Below are 16,008 nucleotides of genomic sequence, written 5' to 3'. Positions count from 1 at the left end.
AACCAAAAGTTGGTTCTTTGAGAAAATCAACAAGATAGATAAACCCTTAGCCAGACTAACGAGAGGACACAGAGAGTGCGTCCAAATTAACAAAATCAGAAATGAAAAGGGAGACATAACTACAGATTCAGAGGAAATTCAAAAAATCATCAGATCTTACTATAAAAACCTATATTCAACAAAACTTGAAAATCTTCAGGAAATGGACAATTTCCTAGACAGATACCAGGTATCAAAGTTAAATCAGGAACAGATAAACCAGTTAAACAACCGCATAACTCCTAAGGAAATAGAAGCAGTCATTAAAGGTCTCCCAACCAAAAAGAGCCCAGGTCCAGACGGGTTTAGTGCAGAATTCTATCAAACCTTCATAGAAGACCTCATACCAATATTATCCAAACTATTCCACAAAATTGAAACAGGTGGAGCCCTACCGAATTCCTTCTACGAAGCCACAATTACACTTATACCTAAACCACACAAAGACACAACAAAGAAAGAGAACTTCAGACCAATTTCCCTTATGAATATCGACGCAAAAATACTCAATAAAATTCTGGCAAACCGAATTCAAGAGCACATCAAAACAATCATCCACCATGATCAAGTAGGCTTCATCCCAGGCATGCAGGGATGGTTTAATATACGGAAAACCATCAACGTGATCCATTATATAAACAAACTGAAAGAACATAACCACATGATCATTTCCTTAAATGCTGAGAAAGCATTTGACAAAATTCAACACCCCTTCATGATAAAAGTCCTGGAAAGAATAGGAATCCAAGGCCCATACCTAAACATAGTAAAAGCCATATACAGCAAACCAGTTGCTAACATTAAACTAAATGGAGAGAAACTTGAAGCAATCCCACTAAAATCCGGGACTAGACAAGGCTGCCCACTCTCTCCCTACTTATTCAATATAATTCTTGAAGTTCTAGCCAGAGCAATCAGACAACAAAAGGAGATCAAGGGGATACAGATCGGAAAAGAAGAAGTCAAAATATCACTATTTGCAGATGACATGATAGTATATTTAAGTGATCCCAAAAGTTCCACCAGAGAACTACTAAAGCTGATAAACAACTTCAGCAAAGTGGCTGGGTATAAAATTAACTCAAATAAATCAGTTGCCTTCCTCTATACAAAAGAGAAACAAGCCGAGAAAGAAATTAGGGAAACGACACCCTTCATAATAGACCCAAATAATATAAAGTACCTCGGTGTGACTTTAACCAAGCAAGTAAAAGATCTGTACAATAAGAACTTTAAGACACTGAGGAAAGAAATTGAAGAAGACCTCAGAAGATGGAAAGATATCCCATGCTCATGGATTGGCAGGATTAATATAGTAAAAATGGCCATTTTACCAAAAGCAATCTACAGATTCAATGCAATCCCCATCAAAATACCAATCCAATTCTTCAAAGAGTTAGACAGAACAATTTGCAAATTCATCTGGAATAACAAAAAACCCAGGATAGCTAAAGCTATCCTCAACAATAAAAGGACTTCAGGGGGAATCACTATCCCTGAACTCAAGCAGTATTACAGAGCAATAGTGATAAAAACTGCATGGTATTGGTACAGAGACAGACAGATAGACCAATGGAATAGAATTGAAGACCCAGAAATGAACGCACACACCTATGGTCACTTGATTTTTGACAAAGGAGCCAAAACCATCCAATGGAAAAAAGATAGCATTTTCAGCAAATGTGCTGGTTCAACTGGAGGTCAACATGTAGAAGAATGCAGATCGATCCATCCTTATCACCCTGTACAAAGCTTAAGTCCAAGTGGATCAAGGACCTCCACATCAAACCAGACACACTCAAACTAATAGAAGAAAAACTAGGGAAGCATCTGGAACACATGGGCACTGGAAAAAATTTCCTGGACAAAACACCAATGGCTTACGCTCTAAGATCAAGAATCGACAAATGGGATCTCATAAAACTGCAAAGCTTCTGTAAGGCAAAGGACACTGTGGTTAGGACAAAACGGCAACCAACAGATTGGGAAAAGATCTTTACCAATCCTACAACAGATAGAGGCCTTATATCTAAAATATACAAAGAACTCAAGAAGTTAGACCGCAGGGAAACAAATAACCCTATTAAAAAATGGGGTTCAGAGCTAAACAAAGAATTCACAGCTGAGGAATGACGAATGGCTGAGAAACACCTAAAGAAATGTTCAACATCTTTAGTCATAAGGGAAATGCAAATCAAAACAACCCTGAGATTTCACCTCACACCAGTGAGAATGGCTAAGATCAAAAACTCAGGTGACAGCAGATGTTGGCGAGGATATGGAGAAAGAGGAACACTCCTCCATTGTTGGTGGGATTGCAGACTGGTACAACCATTCTGGAAATCAGTCTGGAGGTTCCTCAGAAAATTGGACATTGAACTGCCTGAGGATCCAGCTATACTTCTCTTGGGCATATACCCAAAAGATTCCTCAATATACAATAGAGACACGTCCTCCACTATGTTCATCGCAGCCTTATTTATAATAGCCAGAAACTGGAAAGAACCCAGATGCCCTTCAACAGAGGAATGGATTCAGAAAATGTGGTACATCTACACAATGTAATAGCTATCAAAAACAACGAGTTTATGAAATTCGTAGGCAAATGGTTGGATCTGGAAAATATCATCCTGAGTGAGCTAACCCATTCACAGAAAGACATACATGGTATGCACTCATTGATAAGTGGCTATTAGCCCAAATGCTTGAATTACCCTAGATCCCTAGAACAAACGAAACTCAAGACGGATGATCAAAATGTGAATGCTTCACTCCTTTAAATGAGGAAAAAGAATACCCTTGGCAGGGAAGGGAGAGGCAAAGATTAAAACAGAGACTGAAGGAACACCCATTCAGAGCCTGCCCCACATATGACCCATACATATACAGCCACCCAATTAGAGAAGATGGACGAAGCAAAGAAGTGCAGGCCTACAGGAACCGGATGTAGATCGCTCCTGAGAGACACAGCCAGAATACAGCAAATACAGAGGCGAATGCCAGCAGCAAACCACTGAACTGAGAATAGGCCCCCGTTGAAGGAATCAGAGAAAGAACTGGAAGAGCTTGAAGGGGCTCGAGACCCCAAAAGTACAACAATGTCAAGCAACCAGAGCTTCCAGGGACTAAGCTACTACCTAAAGACTATACATGGACTGACCCTGGACTCTGACCCCATAGGTAGCAATGAATATCCTAGTAAGAGCACCAGTGGAAGGGGAAGCCCTGGGTCCTGCTAAGACTGAACCCCCAGTGAACTAGACTATGGGGGGAGGGCGGCAATGGGGGGAGGGTTGGGAGGGGAACACCCATAAGGAAAGGGAGGGGGGAGGGGGATGTTTGCCCGGAAACCGGGAAAGGGAATAACACTTGAAATGTATATAAGAAATACTCAAGTTAATAAAAAAATAATAAAGGAAAAAAAAAGAAATCATTAACTTGGCTGGTGGTGGTGGCACACACCTTTAATTTCAGCACTCAGGAGGCAGAGGCAGGTGACTCTCTGTTAGGTGGAGTCCAGCCTGGTCCACGGAAAGAGTTCCAGGGCAACCGGGGCTACACAGAGAGACTCTGAAAGAGAAAAGAATCCACTAACTCGGGGCTGGAGAGAGAATTCAGTAGTTATGAATACTTACTGCCCTTGCAGAGGACAGGGGTTGGTTTCCCAGAACCCACATACATGGCAGCTCATGGTTCTCTGTAACCACAGTTCCAGGGGTACAATTCTCTGTCTCTTCTGGCCTCTGAGGGCTCCAGGACTAAATGTGGTACACAGACATACATGTAGGCTAAAGACTCATGCATATAAAATAAAAAATAAATAAGTCATAAATCACAAACTCCTCTGCGAATACAAGGGTTGTGATAATTTCATAAGATTTTGAATGAGAATCTTTAGCAGAAGTATGTCTAAAGTTAGACAGCTGCTGGTGGGACGCCCTGAAACACTTTGGCTCTTAGAAAATGATTCAGGGTTTTCTTCATGCACATCTATGAAATGTGCCCAACTATGACATTTGGCCACTTTAAACTGCTTTCATGTACATAATCTCTACTTTTTGCCAAACTTGGATAGAGTATAGACCATCTGACCCCACACTGATCCTGCCCTCTGCCCTCTCTCCTCCCAGGCTATACAATTATTATTAGAAATAGGTATGTGGTGGTTTGAATATGCTTGGCCCAAGGGACATGGCACTATTAGGAGCTGTGGCCCTGTTATAGGAAATATATCACTGTGGAGGCAGAACTTTGAGATCTCATATATGCTCAAGTCTGGCCAGTGTGATCCAGATCCTCCTCACGGCTTTCTTTGGAAGACAGTCTCCTCCTGGTTGCCTTCAGAGCAAGCTGTAGAACTCTCAGTTCCTCCAGTTCCATGCCTGCCTGGATGCTGCCATGCTTTCTGCCACGATGATAAAGGACTGAACCTTTCAAACTGTAAGCCAGCCCCAAGTAAATGTTGGGCTTTATAAGAGTTGCCTTGGTCATGGCGTCTGTTCACAGCAGTGAAAACCCTAAGACAAGACATAAGGATGATGTCAAGCCCTCATCCCGATCACTAGAACAAGGTTACCTTCAAGCTAGGAGGAGGCTGAGAAACTCACAGTGAGTGGTGAGCAGCACCTGAACTCACAGAGACGGGGCCATGTGCACTTTGTGAGGAGGGCGGGTTTTCAGGATGAGATAGACATTGGGCCTGTATGACAGGAACGATGCTGAGGACTCACAGTTGCAGTGACTGTGAGGTAAGAAGAGGTGAGAAACCCTGCAGAAAGTAATTCTGTGGCCATCACTCGCGAATCCGTTACTGAACAGTTCTCTTGTGGAGAACTGGGAATGCTTCGGTGACTAAAGCAGGCAGAATCTATGTCTCCATGCGTTTAGGAACTGGGGCCCTTGTAAAGTAACTCGGCATCAATGAGATGGAAACTGGGAAGTCAAAATGTCATTTGCAGGGGGTGTTTGGGGACACAGGTGTTTCGGTAATATTAAAAAGGAACGTTTTCTATCAGTTCCTGCGAGCCGGATCCGATCACTCTGGCTGCTACTCTACGACAAGGTCCACAAGCCGCCCTCTCCCAGCGGTCTGCCTTTTAGATGCCCTCTCTCCACTCGATCCCCTAGGCGGTAGTTACTATGCCTGGCACACGCGCACGCACACGCACTCGCCTCATTCTGCAGGCCCTTGTGTGTTCTCACTCCACGTGGGAGGCAGAACCAGATCCGCACGCTCCAACTGCCTCTCAGCCATTTCTTTCATACACTGTCCTCTTTAGCCCAGTAAATCAAAGTCCCAGAACCTTGTAATTTAGCAATTAGATTTACATGTTGAATTCCCAATCCACATTACATCCACACGACAAAGTCACTGCCAGTTAATAAGATTTAAACCGCCCACCTACACAACACGAAATCGACCCAGTCCACCTGGATCTAGATCATCCTGCTCTGTGGTCTCCATCTTGATTTTCCTCGCTCCTCTTCCTTCTCCCTCCTTCCTAGACTTTCCCCGCCTACCCCTCCTTCTCATCCAATGATAGGCTACAGCTTATCCCGGACCCGCCTTGCTGCATAATGACATCACCTTACACACAGCAGTGCAACAGATATCAGCAGAATGCAGGAGAGGGATGGACTGGGGAAATAGGACGCTCAATGTTCAACACGATGATGTGAAGGGTCAACATCTAGTCCAAGTTCTGTCCTCAGACAGAACAAGGCCTACATTAAACTCCTGGGCTTGGCTATTTCTGTAGTTTTCTAATTTCTCAAAGCCTAGCTGAGGAGCCACCCATTTAGTTGAATGCTCACCTCATTCAATCATTAATGTTTAGGAGGGTTTCTTTTATCCTTTTACATCAATGTGGGAAAGTTCACCAACAGTAATAATGGTCTTGAATATAAGATCTGTTTGTCAAGTCCATTTTCCTCATGAAGAACTATTATAAAAATTGAGGACCGGCATGAAGGCTCAGCAAAAGGCTTTTGCCACAAAGCCTGATGACTTGAATTCAATGCCTGGATCACATATGGTAGAAGGAGCTACCACCCACAAGTTGGCCTCTGACCTCCGTGCCCATACGTGTATATACATACATACACATAAAAGTGTGATGGAGATTTGAAACGGAAAGCCTAACCAAATTAATCTTGATTCAGCCAAGGTACCTTTAGTGCAATCCAAGTTGCTGTATCTTCTGCTGACCTAACAATACAGAGGGGGAATGGAAAGAAACGGTGTTTTGTTTTGACTGTGCCTAAAACCTCAAGAGTGCCCAAGAGAAGGCAAGCCTGTAGGATGAATAAGGTCCTAGAGGGATAGTACCAAAGTATCACCACACAGTAGAGAACACATGTAGTCAGAAACTACTTAAACAGAATGTGTAAGTCCTCAACACACAGGACACAGTGGATGGTGCGTGGGGTGCAATTCTTAGGGGGCCTACAGTGTGTAAAATACTTGACACGGGTGTTATGCAACTGTCTGGGATTCACTGCTTCAGTTCTAGCTCTGGATTACCTCAGCAGACCTTTGTGGAGTTTTTTATCTATAGGGTAGCTCTTTACCTCATCATAACCTTATTATGCTTTGGGGTTTTGTTGGTTTGTTTTTTCCTCCCACTATTTAAAGTTGACCAGAAGAAAAGAGTTGTGTTGAGGCTAAGCTAGTTGGTCCAGTTTTCTTCTTGGAGGCAGGCTTCTGGACATCAAAATACCTGAATGGACCCCCTCACCTCTAGATCCCAATGAGGGCTTCTCAATAGAACCCAACTGAAATTCTCCAATTGTCTCTTCTCAAAGTTCAGGAAAAAACAGTAGTGCCATTTCAGACCTCTCATAGAGGGAGGGGCATGTGGCTGCCTTAGTATTCTGTCACTTGTGATTATTATAAAAAAAACAGATTTTTAAAGTCTATTAGTGTTTCACAGTGAGGAAAGTAACAGTTTGTAGCATCCTATAGTTTTATAGCTTTACATTGTGTGTTTCTTCCTTTTAGGAGAAACCCTACCCAGTACAAGCCATCACATGCACAGAATGACCAATGAGTGGGTTGGTTCTCCACAGTCCTTGGTGTAGAACTGAGTATAGTCATTTACATTCTCTTGTGTACGAGCTGCAAAAAGCTTATTTGTTTGAATACTCAGTCACCATGGAGTTGAATTGTTTGAGAAGGATTAGGAGGTGTGGCCTTTTGGAATAGGTATGGCCTTATTGGAGGAGGCATGTTATTGGAGGAGTGGGTTTTGAGGTTTCCAAGTCCAGTGTATCATTCTGGGCTATATTAGGATGTACAGCTCTCAGTTACTGCCCCAGCACCTTCCTGTTTGCTTCTGGCCATGATAACGTGTACTGATTTTCTAAAACTGTAAGCAAGCCCCCAATTAAATGCTTTCTTTTACAGGAGTTGCTTTAGTCATGGTGTCTCCTCATAGCAATACAATAGTGACTAAGACAGGGTTTATATGACTTACAATTTCAGGTAACAGTCCATTATTGTGGGAAAAATCATAGGAATTGCAGGAATGTGAGGCAGGTGGCTGAAAAATATTCACAGTCAAGAGTAAAGAGAGCATATATGCATGGATCCTTACTTGGAAGCTTTTTTTACTTCTATATATAGTTCAGGCCCCAACCTAGGGAATGGTGCTGCCCATAGTGGGCTAGGACTTCCTACTAAGCACTCAAACATATGCGCCTTTGGGAGCCATTCTCATTCAAACCACCACAACCCCTTCTTCCCTAAATTGCTTCTTGGCAGGGTATGTTATAACAGTAAGACAAATAAGACTAGAACAAAAAATGGTACCAAGAGTAAGATAGTTGCTGGGTGCTGAGATTAAAAAAAAAAATCAAGATATCTACCACCACACCACAACCAAAACATGCCTATAGTCCAACATGATCTAAACAATTCCTAATTAAGACTCTCTTCCCAGGTGATTCTAGATTGTTTAAAAATGACAGTCAAAAGTAGCCAACACGGGGTTGGGGATTTAGCTCAGTGGTAGAGCGTTTGCCTAGCAAGCGCAAGGCCCTGGGTTCGGTCCTCAGCTCCGAAAAAAAAAAATTAAAAGTAGCCAACACAATGACCAAAACAAAGAAGAAAAGCAGCCTTAGAATATAGCCCCCCTTTCCATCACTGAGAAAGTGATAACTCCCTACTGCCCAGGATAATCTCAGAGTGTACGATATGACATTCCACTACCAGTGAATGATACCATCTCAGTGGAACCCACTCTTCATTTAGTATTTTATGTTGTGGTATAATGTCTGATGCTCGTGCTTGGAGGAATTCTGAGAATTTTGAACTTTGCAGTCATTCTGGATGACTTACCACCCCAGTTCCTGCTGCCGGATTAATGAAGCATAGCTATGTTTATGCGTGAGGTTGCTTTTCAGGCCATTCAGATCCTCATTTAGCTACTGTTAGCTGTTGGAGCCTGAGCAAGCCACTTAAAATTTCAAAATCTCAATTTTCTTATCTCATATGATGTGATGAAGATTGCGAATCCATTCCAATGCCTATTTTGTAATAAATTTTTAATAAGTTATGACAACATCATCAACAAATCTAGACTGCAAGCTTTTAAAGGGCATGGTGTCATATTTTCTCAGTCTAAAGAATCCAGATATTTAAAGTCCTCTAATTTTATGAGGTATGTCCAGTTGAGAGCACATAATTCTGACTTCATGAAAATCGGGAACACAAGAACTGGCTGGCAGAATTAGAGGTTCAGCTGTTGCCCATGTTTTGAGGGAGGTCAGAGATGAGATAGCATGGGCTTGAATTTTGCTTTTCACTCTTGCTGAGTGGGTTCTTGGTTAAGTCGGTAATCCCTCTCCACTCTGTTTCTGTATCTGAAAATGGGTCACGTTCACTGGATGAACAAAACAGTGGAAAGAGTGCCCAGGCCGAGCCCGGTACGTTATAGATGGCTCAGTTAAGGCTTGCTATTGCTATCATTGACTTCAGGAACATCGTTCTGGCTCAAGTACCAAGTTCTAGAGGAAGTGCTAGTGGCCAGCAGGTCACATGTAACATTAACAGGTGATTTGATTTGGGGAAAAGCACAACATATCTAGGCAAACAGCACAAAGAAAGCCAAAGACAACTGGAAACATGGCTGCTTTCACTACCCAGTGGAGACAGCTCACACTGATGTTATATTTGGGCAGCCATGAGCTCTTTCTGCATCATCAGAAGTACACCAGCATTTATTTACAGAACACTGTGTTAGGGCAGCTGGGAAAGTCTTAAAGGAAATGAAAAGTAGAACCTCAGAGAAACAGAGTCTGAGGAGGGAAAGACATCTGTCTGGAGGACATAGAGACTGATAAAATATAGGTAAGTATAACTTGTGTGTGGGTTCGCCTGTTGTTTTGTTTTGTTTTGTTTTTTAACTCAAGTCCCATGTATTTCTAGTAACAATCATGAATGTAGCAAGAATGCAAAGAATCAGGGAGTGGATTATCCAGGAGAAAGTGTGGGAGTTAAGAAAGCCGTCCGAGTAGTATTTTTTCCTATTCATGTCAGCAAGGGTTTACTGAACAGCCCTGTGTAGCAGGTCTGTGCTGTGAAAAATAAGACAGAGAGATACTATGTATCTCTGACCACATTCCAATGACTATGCAAAGCCAGCCAGGAATACATTTGTAAAGCTTTCTCTTGTCCTGTGATCAGAGAAACAAGCATTCTTAAGTGACTACATAAGGTAGATAACAGAGCACAGAGACAGAGACAGACAGAGTGGGTCAAAGATATACCATGACATGAAACTACAGTTCAAACCCTGGAGCCTTTGGAAATGACAGACCTAACTAGAGTACTGGAGAGTTTAGAGGAAAGGCTGAGAAACATATGCCCAAGTATTAGACATGGAGAAAGAGCAGGTTCTTTGGAACATCTGCAGGTGGGAATGGCAAGGAGCAGCATCTGCTGAGGTATACCAGGATCCAGCTGTTTTTGTGGATGGGGTACTGGAGAGAAACAGTTCAGTATTCTGAGGATGTAAGGCTGGAAAGAACAGGATATATCAGAGGAGATACAGAACAGCATTAGCTTTCCAGGAAGGTGGGAAAGCTCCACCCAAGCATGTCAGACAAAGATATACCATAGATTTGTTTAAATTTTATGGACAGCGCAGGGTTAAGTGTAGAGTGTATTAATAAGGCATAGGAATTCCTACATGTAAGAAAATCTTACGCCAGCAGCGGTGTGTTTTCTCTCATAGTGAAGGGGTGGTGACAGGAGGGCAGTGACTGATTCAGGTACTCTGCTCTCTGCAGTTTGGCTTTGTCATGCTTTGCTCTCATAGAGGCCATTCTGCCATAAGACGATGGTTGGTTGAGCACAGGACCTTGCAATTGTGTTTAACGATACAAGAGTGGGATCTAAGCCAACAGGTCCTTTATCATCCATCATAAAGGCCCTTCCAGAGACCAACAGCCTCAGCAGATTTCTGCAAGTCAAGTAGATACCCTCTCCAATGGCCACCTTTGTAAGAGAAACTAAGCAAGCAGTAATTCTCCTTGTATAAAAGGTCTGGGCATGGGAAACTGGGAATAAACAACGAATAAGTTAAGCTACCATTTCTTCTACCACAGGGAGCAGGTGAGATACAATGAGGACCTGCAGCAGGCTAATGGTAACAATACATGCCTTTAGAAGAAACGTGGAATTTAGAAATTCTAGTTCTTGATGTGGAGTCAGGGGCCATCTCAGGCGAGGCTCGGCAAAGGGCTGGATGTAAGTTTGAAAGCCAAAGGCTCAGGGCTGGGTCTGAGACTATAGCGGGAGGAGGGGCCATTAGAAGAGTCTGGACACTCCAGGACGTCATGGAGCAGAAAGAGCATCAGGCCTCAGTAATGACATGCTTTTAGAGCAGAGGCAGAAGACGAAAACCTTAAGGGAGACTATAAGGAGATGACTGGAGAAGCCAGGGGGGCAGAGAATTTCTAGGAAGAGGCTCCAGAAAGGCCAGAAATACCAAAGAGGTCTAACAAGGTAAAAGACTGGAAATGGCATAGAGAATATGATTTCATAGCTGGTCTCGATCTGAGCCATCTATTGGTGGAGAAGGGACAGTCCATTTCCCTGTAGTGTAAAGGAAGGCAGCTGGCTAGGTTAAATTCCTTCTCAGCAGAGCCTCTAAAAATGCAGAGGAAGAAAATCAGTGCAATAGGAAGTAGAGAAAAACATTAATGGCTTGCCTGGGGTATAGTTAGAGGTTAGGAGAAATGCCAATAAGAAGGGAATGGTTGAAGACACAGAAGACTCTTGTAGGAAGGAGGAAAGGCATTCAGGCATCTCCCCTTATCCATGGCTTTGTATTTTATTGCCTTAGTTATTCATGGCCAACTACCTGCAGCCCCCAAACTTACAGAAATAAATAATGCATAGGTTTTTAATACGTCTTATTAAAGCATCTTGTTCTATTCTTTTTTTTTTTTGCTAATGCCTTTAGGGTTTACTTTTATTATGATTTTTAACTATGTGTAGGTGTGTGTGTCTGCGTGTCTCTGGTTTCCACATTCCCTGGAGTTAGAGTATCAGACAGTCCCGAGTTGCATGAAGTGGGTGCCCAGTACCAAACTCAGGGGCTCCGTGAGAGCAGCAAATTCTTTTAACTGCTGAGCAGTCTCCAGCCCCTTCAGCTGCACCTAATTAACAACTCAATGCTGTCCTAGGGGTGCATAGGAAAAGCCCTAACACACAGTTTCAGACATCCAAGGGATGTGTTCAGCAATGGAAGAGGAAGCAACTGTAATCATGGCTGCCGGACCAATTTTAGTTGTCTGTCAGAATGGGGGCCACCATTCCTAGCTTTGCTGCATTTAGAATCTGAACAGTATGAAGCTTTTGAGTCCCAAGAAAAGAAGAGGAAGGCTGTTGGGAAAGGATCTGAATGTCCACCACACCAGCTTTCTGTATTTAAAGTCATAGGAAACCTACATGCTCAGTAACACCGATGACAAGACTGCAAGACTCAGTCTTCATACACTGTACATTTTACATCAAATACTATCTTGCGCGTGGTATTGCTTAGGCTCAACATAATTCCACATGAGCCTCAGTCTGAGAAGACGTGCTAATTTGCCCTATTCTACTTTTTCACAGGCCATCACACCAACCTTGGAATATAGTTGGATAGCAAAGTTATGCAAAGAGTGCCTGAGTACTACAGAAGCTGGGCTACACAGAGAGTGTGTTCATCTGACTTTGCATGGTGCATGCTTGTCTGATGATCCAAGGAGCTTACACTTCTGGTCTATTCTTGGATCATGCTCCTCTGACTAACCATTGAGCATGCTCCTCTGACTAACCATTGAGCATGCTCATCTGACTAAACATTGAGCATGCTCATCTGACTGACCATGGAGCATGCTCATCTGACTAACCATTGAGCATGCTCCCCCGCCTATGCATGGAACGTGCTCTTGAGAACTTGCATCTATCTGCACACAGAGGAACAGATGTGCTTTCATTTTCCTAAGCAAAATAACAGGAAGTATCATCATTCTTGAGGTCACAGTATTCATAACAGGAATGTGTGGAGAGTCAAGTGAGATCTATTGGGAAGCATGGTGTCTGGTTCAGTCCCTATCTTGAGGGGGATAAAATAATCTCAGTTCTCAAATGGTGTCAGTCACCATAAGGACCCAACCCAAGAGGACTCAACACTTCTGTAGTCCCTTACAACTTGAGCTTGAAAGGGGCCTCTGCCTCTTCAGCCAGCTGGGCAGCTCCACGGAAATTCTATCCTTGCAAACGGAGCTATAGGTACCAGAGAAGCAGCTCTTCCCTCTGATTAGTGGAACAGCTATGACAGAAATTGTCTTTTCCCCAAGACACAAAGTGACATATTAAAGGAGGGGCCTCTCTTTTGGTGCCATGGGGTTATTTAAAAATAAATTAGAGTAAAAGCTCCAAAGAATGTCTGTGTAAGCACAGTTCTAATTCAGGGACACAAGACCGTTCACTTCAGCCATCTCTCTGCCGGATTCACTTCTTGATCCTCAGATTATGTAGGAATCAAATCCAGTACTATCTTTACTTTCAAAGTCAGTTTGCCTGTTTTGCTGGTAAATACATGGTATGTTAGAGCCTTGTACTTATGCTTCAGTTTCCAAACCTAATTGTGATCGTGGGCCGGTAAGGTCGAGGACCAGGTCATGAAAACCCTCATAGCTTACCCACCAGGGTAAGCTTGCAGGAATATTGCCGAATGAATGAGAGACTGATGAAAACTGGAGAACAGTAGTGGGTGGGTTGCTAAGCAGCCTGGTAAAGAGGATTACAAATTAGGTCCCATTAGTAGAAAAGGTGGGGTGGACAGTGAGAAAGACCGCTGTTCTGGGCCAGCAAAACTGGGTCCTAGTCCCAGGACGGCTTGCTTGGTTTCACTCATTCAACAAACACTCCTCGAGTTTCTAGGTATCTGACAGGGTCAGAATAAGGCGAAATTTCTTCTCCCCAAACATATTGAAGGTGTATAATTGGATCACAAGAGAGATGTGGGAAGAGATTGCAACTTGGTAAGTAAGCGTGGGGCATGTGCTGGGCAAGAGGCTTCTAAATCAAGTTGTTGTCCAGGAAAGCATTCTGAAGACTATTGCTTCATGCCTTGAGGGATACAAAGGGTCATTTGTAGACTGGTGGAAAAATTTGCCCACCACAGGGAAGGGGACTAGTGTTTGAGTTATTCTGCATCATGAAATGTAGGAGGTGGCATTTGACAGCTGGTAGCATAGCCAGAGGTGAATCTAACCTAAGTCACTTTGCAAAGTAAAAATGCCATTGAGTCAGTACAATTTGCAGTTGAAGGTAGAAGTCTAGAGACAAGACAAAACTGGGTTTAAAGATAAGCTTTGACATACACCAGTCACGTGACAGTAATCACTTAAAAAAAACCCAAAAAAACCAAACACTCTTCAAGCTTAGCTTCCTTAGCACAGTGTCCTCCTGATTTGGTTATCTATTGATGTCCAGCAACTCCTCTCAAATGAAATGCCTTAAGACAACACATATTTATTAGTTCTCAGGGTCATTACGAATTAAGGATGTGTTATGGCTTAACTGAGGCCCTTACTTCAAGGGTCTATCACATGGCTGCAACCAAAGTCAACCAGGGTTGTGATGCTATCTCAAAACTCCACAAGCTCATTTATAGGACTCTTGGCAGAGTTTGGTTTCTTGCTGGTTGGTGAACAGAGAGAGGCTGTCTGGAGTTCTTCACTATGTGTTGCCCTCCTAATGCAGTATATGGCTTCCTCAGAACCAGTGGACATAAGGTGTTGGCTGGCAAGACAAAAAGGCCACTGAAGTGAATTCTGATCACTGTGGCCCCATTCTGTTGGTCAGAATTCACAAGCTAGCCTACCCTTCCCAGTTTGGGGTGGGGGTGGGGGTGGGAGGTGGGGTAATGGGGGTTTATACAAGGGAGAGAACACTAGGAAATCAGGCTGTGGGGATTCCATCTTGGATTTCGGTTTGCCTCTAATTTGTAGGCTAGACCACCAGTCAACGTTAGTGCTATTGTTATGCTGAATGGAGGGATGTCGAGACAGAGGAGGAATATACGGTGGGTGGAAGGGTAACATAAGGTGACCTTGGACAAGTCAAATCACCTCCTGCCTCTGAGACACCATTTTGTCCTCAGCAAAATGTAAATACTTGGTCCCAGGGGAGAAAATCTGAGAAAAATGTATGTGCAAGCTTCAGTTTGTTTTCTGTAGGAGCAAACATAGCTCTCTCCAGCTTGCGGGGACAAACTGCTCCGGGCCTTTTCTGTTGTGTTAATTCTGAGTCTTTCAGTCTGGTATGTTCAAGGATTTTAGTATTTGGCCCTTTGGGTCTTTAGGAATTACATGGCTGGGATAAACACAAAGAGAAAGCTGGTTTGGGGAGTCCTTTAAAGTATCTCTAAGGCTTTTTCTTTTTAAAACTATCTTTGCTTCTAAGGAGCCCGTTGGGGGTGGCCCTAGCTGAGAGAAAACGGACTGTACGTGGGAAATTTCACGCTCCTGATAATAAAATGGTAATAAAATCTCATCCGGCTCCCGAGGCTTAGCAGAGGGGATGTTTATGGTGGAGGGGGTTCCCCAACACAGGCGCAGCTGCTTTCCAGGTTGTGAGGTTTTCCAGTCCTACAGGGCAGCTCGGGTTACTGACTCTGTGGCCTCCTGCTAGGGCAGTTCCTTTACTCCCAGGCTTTGGGAGAAAACACTCAAGTCGTCCCGCCCCGGCGCCTGGCAGCCTCACTCCAGGCTCCAATTCAAGGGGATCACACAAAGTGGGATTCACCGTCTGCCCAGGGAAGGCAAACAGCTGGGGAGGACATTTCAGAGGGTGGCAGTGTCCTACCAAAGGCTAGCCAGCGCTTGGGGATGGAACTTGGGAGTCAGCCTTTCACAAAGGCATGCTTCTCAGCAGGAAATGTGGGTGGGGCAGAGCAGTCCTGGGATAGAGACAAAGCTCCTTTGAATCTTTATCCGAGGGCCTGGCCTCTAGCGAGAGGGGTACTCTGGACCCCAGGGCAGGGAGCAAACTCCAGTGTGTAATCTCATTACCCTCCCTCGCTCTGCCAACCTAGCTCGCACAGTCGCTTGCAGCCTACAGCTGCCCGAGCGCCCAGGTCCCTCCAGCCCATGAGGTCACCTCCTGCAGCGTCGTAACCCATACTGGAGAGTTGTGGGTAGCCCAGGAGTAGTCCGGACAGCCCAGACCAGATCCCGCCAACAGCCTCACCTTCCCAGGCCGGCCGCTCCACCAAACTACAGCGGTCTTAGAAAAAACATAATGAAAACCATATGTAGTGGCCGCTGGCGAACTTTCTCAGAGTCGCTGATTGGTCAGTGGCCGAGAGCTGTAGCCAATCAGCGCGCTGGGCGGGCCCGCATTGCGGACCAGAGGTCCGAGTTGGAGTCTGGCGGGCAGTGTGGCCTGCAGAGACTCGCGGAGTGGAG

At 44.0% G+C, this 16,008-nt stretch overlaps 1 long non-coding RNA gene across 1 annotated transcript in view; it reads right to left on the bottom strand.

The window, feature by feature from the left end:
* The window catches only part of LOC102555049 (uncharacterized), a 33,644-nt gene extending 28,079 nt beyond the window's left edge, over positions 1-5,565 (bottom strand). The window contains exon 1 of the long non-coding RNA XR_359801.5: positions 5,441-5,565. This is a non-coding gene — a long non-coding RNA (uncharacterized LOC102555049). The remainder of the gene's footprint in view (positions 1-5,440) is intronic.
* Between the last annotated feature and the right edge of the window lie 10,443 nt (positions 5,566-16,008).

The sequence above is a fragment of the Rattus norvegicus genome, chromosome 15 (genome assembly GCF_036323735.1).
Source record: "Rattus norvegicus strain BN/NHsdMcwi chromosome 15, GRCr8, whole genome shotgun sequence".
Classification (NCBI taxonomy): domain Eukaryota; kingdom Metazoa; phylum Chordata; class Mammalia; order Rodentia; family Muridae; genus Rattus; species Rattus norvegicus.
Note: the sequence above shows the minus strand (reverse complement) of the source record. Positions and strands in the feature narration are given on the sequence as shown.